At 28.4% G+C, this 6,791-nt stretch overlaps 1 pseudogene; it reads right to left on the bottom strand.

Moving 5' to 3' along the window:
• Nucleotides 1-3,815: 3,815 nt before the first annotated feature.
• Nucleotides 3,816-4,665, bottom strand: LOC126306473 (NADH-ubiquinone oxidoreductase chain 5-like; annotated as a pseudogene).
• Nucleotides 4,666-6,791: the final 2,126 nt, after the last annotated feature.

The raw sequence follows: 6,791 nt of genomic DNA, 5'->3' as shown, positions 1-6,791 counted from the left end.
AACATTATCTGAAATAAACTAAATTTAACCTTACATAATGAATTTAAAACACTTCTTGGACCAAAATCATTTAATGGAACAACATTCATTTTCATCTCAATTTTTATTATAATATTATTTAACAATTTCATAGGATTATTCCCTTATATTTTTACTAGAACAAGACATTTAGCATTAACATTTGCAATTGCCCTACCTATATGGCTAAGATTTATATTATTTGGATGAATTAACCATACTAATCATATATTTACACACCTTGTACCACAAGGTACACCGCCTGCATTAATATCATTTATAGTACTAATTGAAACAATTAGTAATGTTATTCGACCAGGTACATTAGCAGTACGGTTGGCAGCAAATATAATTGCAGGACACTTATTATTAACCTTATTAGGAAACACAGGACCATCTATAGCAATAAACTTAATCTCATTACTAATTATTGGACAAATACCTCTATTAATTCTAGAATCAGCAGTAGCAATAATTCAAGCCTATGTTTTCTCAATTCTAAGAACTCTATATTCTAGAGAAGTATATTAAACCTATGTTAACAACTCACTCAAACCACCCATTCCTCTTAGTAGACTATAGACCTTGACCATTAACAGGAGCAATTGGAGCAATAGTCCTAGTATCAGGACTAGCAAAATGATTCCACCTATTTAATATTAACTTATTCATAATTGGATTTGGAATTACCCTACTAACTATAATTCAATGATGACGAGATGTAGTACGAGAAGGAACATATCAAGGATTACATACAGGATTTGTATCAATTGGATTACGATGAGGAATAATTTTATTTATTGCATCAGAGGTATTATTTTTCGTTTCTTTTTTTTGAGCATTCTTTAGAAGAAGATTAGCACCAACAATTGAACTAGGAATACTATGACCTCCAATAGGAATTCAACCCTTTAACCCTATACAAATTCCATTACTTAATACAGCTATTCTTTTAGCATCAGGAGTAACAGTAACATGAGCACATCATAGTTTAATGGAATCTAATCATACTCAAGCACTACAAGGATTATTCTTCACAGTGTTATTAGGACTATACTTTACAATACTTCAAGCATATGAATATTGAGAAGCACCTTTTAGCATTGCAGATGCAGTTTATGGATCAACGTTCTTTGTTGCAACAGGATTCCATGGTTTACACGTAATTATTGGAACAATCTTTTTATCAACATGTCTATTTCGACACTCAATAAATCAATTTTCACCAAGACATCACTTTGGATTTGAAGCAGCAGCATGATACTGACTGAAAGTAAGTAATGGTCTCTTAAACCAAATCATAGTAAATTAACGACTACTTCTGATGGGGAAATTATATCCAAATCCCTCAAATATCCCCTCTTATATGATTCTCACTATTCATTATATTTTCAGCTACATTAATCTTGTTTAATCAAATAAACTTCTTCTCATTTAAACCTAACCTTATTAAAAGAGCAGAAAAAGGAACAATTGAAATAAAAAACTTAAATTGAAAATGATAACAAATCTATTCTCAACATTTGACCCATCAACTAACATCTTTAATTTATCACTAAATTGAACTAGAACATTTCTAGGACTATTATTAATCCCATCACTATTTTGACTTACACCATCACGAATTAACATTATCTGAAATAAACTAAATTTAACCTTACATAATGAATTTAAAACACTTCTTGGACCAAAATCATTTAATGGAACAACATTCATTTTCATCTCAATTTTTATTATAATATTATTTAACAATTTCATAGGATTATTCCCTTATATTTTTACTAGAACAAGACATTTAGCATTAACATTTGCAATTGCCTTACCTATATGGCTAAGATTTATATTATTTGGATGAATTAACCATACTAATCATATATTTACACACCTTGTACCACAAGGTACACCGCCTGCATTAATATCATTTATAGTACTAATTGAAACAATTAGTAATGTTATTCGACCAGGTACATTAGCAGTACGGTTGGCAGCAAATATAATTGCAGGACACTTATTATTAACCTTATTAGGAAACACAGGACCATCTATAGCAATAAACTTAATCTCATTACTAATTATTGGACAAATACCTCTATTAATTCTAGAATCAGCAGTAGCAATAATTCAAGCCTATGTTTTCTCAATTCTAAGAACTCTATATTCTAGAGAAGTATATTAAACCCATGTTAACAACTCACTCAAACCACCCATTCCTCTTAGTAGACTATAGACCTTGACCATTAACAGGAGCAATTGGAGCAATAGTCCTAGTATCAGGACTAGCAAAATGATTCCACCTATTTAATATTAACTTATTCATAATTGGATTTGGAATTACCCTACTAACTATAATTCAATGATGACGAGATGTAGTACGAGAAGGAACATATCAAGGATTACATACAGGATTTGTATCAATTGGATTACGATGAGGAATAATTTTATTTATTGCATCAGAGGTATTATTTTTCGTTTCTTTTTTTTGAGCATTCTTTAGAAGAAGATTAGCACCAACAATTGAACTAGGAATACTATGACCTCCAATAGGAATTCAACCCTTTAACCCTATACAAATTCCATTACTTAATACAGCTATTCTTTTAGCATCAGGAGTAACAGTAACATGAGCACATCATAGTTTAATGGAATCTAATCATACTCAAGCACTACAAGGATTATTCTTCACAGTGTTATTAGGACTATACTTTACAATACTTCAAGCATATGAATATTGAGAAGCACCTTTTAGCATTGCAGATGCAGTTTATGGATCAACATTCTTTGTTGCAACAGGATTCCATGGTTTACACGTAATTATTGGAACAATCTTTTTATCAACATGTCTATTTCGACACTCAATAAATCAATTTTCACCAAGACATCACTTTGGATTTGAAGCAGCAGCATGATACTGACACTTCGTAGACGTAGTATGATTATTCTTATATATCTCTATTTATTATGAGGTAGATAATTGTTTTTCTAGTATAAATAGTACATTTGACTTCCAATCAGAAAGCTTGATATAAATCAAGAAAAACAATTCTAATTCTATCAACAAGAGTTTTCATTAGATTTATTATTCCAATAATTGTTATAATCCTGGCAACAACACTATCAAAAAAATTAATTAATGATCGAGAAAAAAGATCACCATTTGAATGTGGGTTTGATCCAAAAAGATCAGCACGAATACCATTCTCAATACGATTCTTCCTAATCGCAGTAATCTTTTTAATTTTTGATGTAGAAATTGCACTAATTCTACCAATTGTAATTATTTTTAAAACTTCAGACATTATAATCTGAACAGTATCAACAATATTTTTTATTCTAGTTCTATTAGGAGGACTATACCATGAATGAAACCAAGGAGCATTACAATGAGCAGAATAAAGGGTTGTAGTTAAATATAACATTTGGGTTGCATTCAAAAAGTATTGATATTATCAATCAACCTTAAATAGAATAAGAAGCGAAATATTGCAGTCAGTTTCGACCTGGAAGATTGGTATGTACTACCCTTATTCTTATTAATTGAAGCCAAAAAGAGGCGTATTACTGTTAATAATATAATTGAACTATAATAGTTCCAATTAAGGAAATGTAAAGCCAATATGAAAGCTGCTAACTTTTTATATTAGCGGTTAAACTCCGTTAACATTTCTAACATTTATATAGTTTAAATAAAACATTACATTTTCACTGTAAAATTAATATATCTATATTTATAAATACTTAAAAGTAAAAATACTTCCTTAACACCTTCAGTGTCACGCTCTAATTATAAGCTATTTAAGTAAACGAAAAACAATATTACCAAAATAAATATTCAAAAAATAAAAGTTAAAAGATAAATCTTGAAATTAGAATCATATCAACCTTGAATATAACCAATTAAATAAATAAATAATCTATATAAACCTTGACCACCAAGTAATTCACCTCAACCATAATCAAATGACTTAGATGAATAATAACCTATTTTTAAAGGAATATATCTAATAAACTTAGTTGAAAGAAAAGGTATAAATCATATAGAACCAGCAAATCTAACAAAAGAAAGTATACTTAAAGAAAATAAATTATGAGAAAAATCAAAATTAGAAATAAGATAACCTAAATAAGCACCTAAAATAACAACTGTAATAGTTAAAAACTTTAAATAATAAGGTAAAGCAATCACATGAGGAATAGGAAAAATTAATCAAGATAAAAGACTACCACCAAAAACAGCAACAAACAATAGACCAATTATTCCAAATGAAATATAATAACCCTTATCATCAAAAGAAAATCTAGAATAAAAATTATTATCACCAGATATTGAATAATAAAACAAACGAAAAGAATAAGAAGCAGTTAAACCAGTAGAAACAAAATAAAGAAAAAAATTAAACAATTAATTCATCTTAAACAAACCATCTCAAGAATTAAATCCTTTGAATAAAATCCCGCTAAAAAAGGTATTCCACACAAAGATAAACTAGAAACATTAAAACAAACTGAAGTTAAAGGTATGAAATTAACAATTGATCCTATAAAACGAATATCCTGAGAATCCTTCAAATTATGAATTATTGAACCTGCACATATAAATAATAATGCCTTAAATAAAGCATGAGCCAATAAATGAAAAAATGCAAGCTTTGGATAACCTATAGCCAAAATTCTTATTATTAAACCAAGTTGTCTTAAAGTAGAAAGAGCAATAATCTTCTTTAAATCAAACTCAAAATTAGCGCCCAATCCAGCCATAAATATAGTTATACAACCAATTAAAAGTAAAAATCAACCACAATTATAAGTATCCAATATTGGTCTAAAACGAATTAATAAATAAACACCAGCAGTAACAAGAGTAGAAGAATGAACTAAAGCAGAAACAGGAGTAGGAGCTGCTATAGCAGCAGGAAGTCATGAAGAGAAAGGAATCTGAGCTCTCTTAGTTATAGCTGCTAAAACAATTAATATAGTAATGTGCTTTATTTCAAAAGAATTAGAAATAAAATCATAATAATAAATATAATTTCAACCACCAAAATTTAACATTCATGCAATAGAAATTAAAATAGCAACATCACCAATACGATTAGAAAGTGCAGTTAATATACCAGCACTATAAGATTTTACATTTTTATAATAAATAACTAAACAATAAGAAACTAAACCTAAACCATCTCAACCTAATAAAATTCTAATTAAATTAGGACTAATAATTAAAAAACCTATAGAAAGAATAAATATTTTTATTTGTATTTACTTACATGTAGGACGGGGAATTTACTATGGATCTTATATATATATACATACCTGAATAATTGGTACAGTGATTTTATTTTTAGTTATAGCAACTGCATTTATAGGATATGTCTTACCCTGAGGCCAAATATCTTTTTGAGGTGCAACAGTAATTACTAATTTATTATCAGCAATCCCATACTTAGGAACAGATTTAGTCCAATGAGTATGAGGAGGATTCGCTGTTGATAATGCAACATTAAATCGATTCTTCACATTCCATTTTGTATTACCATTTATTATTGCTGCTATAGCAGCAATTCATTTATTTTTTCTTCACCAAACAGGATCTAATAATCCTCTTGGACTAAATGGAGATATTGAAAAAATTCCATTCCATCCATACTTTACCTTTAAGGATTCTATTACATTTGTAATAATAACATCATTATTAATTATACTATGTTTAATTAATCCTTACCTATTAGGAGGTCCAGATAACTTTGTACCTGCCAACCCATTAGTAACACCAGTTCACATTCAACCAGAATGATATTTCCTATTTGCATATGCAATTCTACGATCTATCCCTAATAAGTTAGGAGGTGTTATTGCATTATTTTTATCAATTAGAATCTTAAAAATTTTACCATTTTATAATAAAACACCATTCCGAGGCATTCAATTTTACCCTATTAATCAAATTTTATTCTGAATTATAGTAGTTGTTGTATGCTTACTAACGTGAATTGGTAAACGACCTGTTGAAGAACCTTATATTATAACAGGTCAAATCTTAACAATTATTTACTTCACATATTTCTTAATTAATGTCCATGTCGCAAACGCATGAGATAAATTAATTAAGGAATAAAGTTAATTTGCTTAGGAAAAGCATATGTTTTGAAAACATAAAGTTAGAAGTTTAACTCTTCTATTAACTTTTCTCAAAAAATTTCACTAAACAAATGAGATAAATAAAATCTTTAAACCAACAAAGAAAATAAAAAAATTCAAAGATAAAGGTAAAAAACTTTTTCAAGCTAAGTACATTAATTTATTATAACGGAACCGTGGTAATGTTCCACGAACCCAAATAAAACCAAAAGATATAATAGCAAGCTTAATAAAAAATATAAAAGAATAAAAATCACCGCCCAAAAAAATTAAAGCCAATAACATTCTTATGAAGACAATTCTAGTATATTCAGCTAAAAAAATTAAAGTAAAACCACCCGCACCATACTCAATATTAAGTCCTGAAAGTAACTCAGATTCCCCTTCAGCAAAATGAAAAGGAGTACGATTACTTTCAGCTAAGCAAGTAGCAAAACAAGCTAAAGCTAAAGGAAAAGAAATAATAATAAATCAACAATAAAGCTGATAGTTTATAAAATCAAACATATTAAAACTACCAATTAAAATAATTAAAGACAATAAAATTAAAGCTAAACTAACTTCATAAGAAATTGTTTGAGCAACAGAACGAAGAGAACCTAATAATGAATAATTTGAATTAGAAGATCAACCAGCAA

The sequence above is a fragment of the Schistocerca gregaria genome, unplaced genomic scaffold, assembly GCF_023897955.1.
Source record: "Schistocerca gregaria isolate iqSchGreg1 unplaced genomic scaffold, iqSchGreg1.2 ptg000333l, whole genome shotgun sequence".
NCBI lineage: Eukaryota > Metazoa > Arthropoda > Insecta > Orthoptera > Acrididae > Schistocerca > Schistocerca gregaria.
This window is presented reverse-complemented; position numbering and strand designations above follow the sequence as displayed.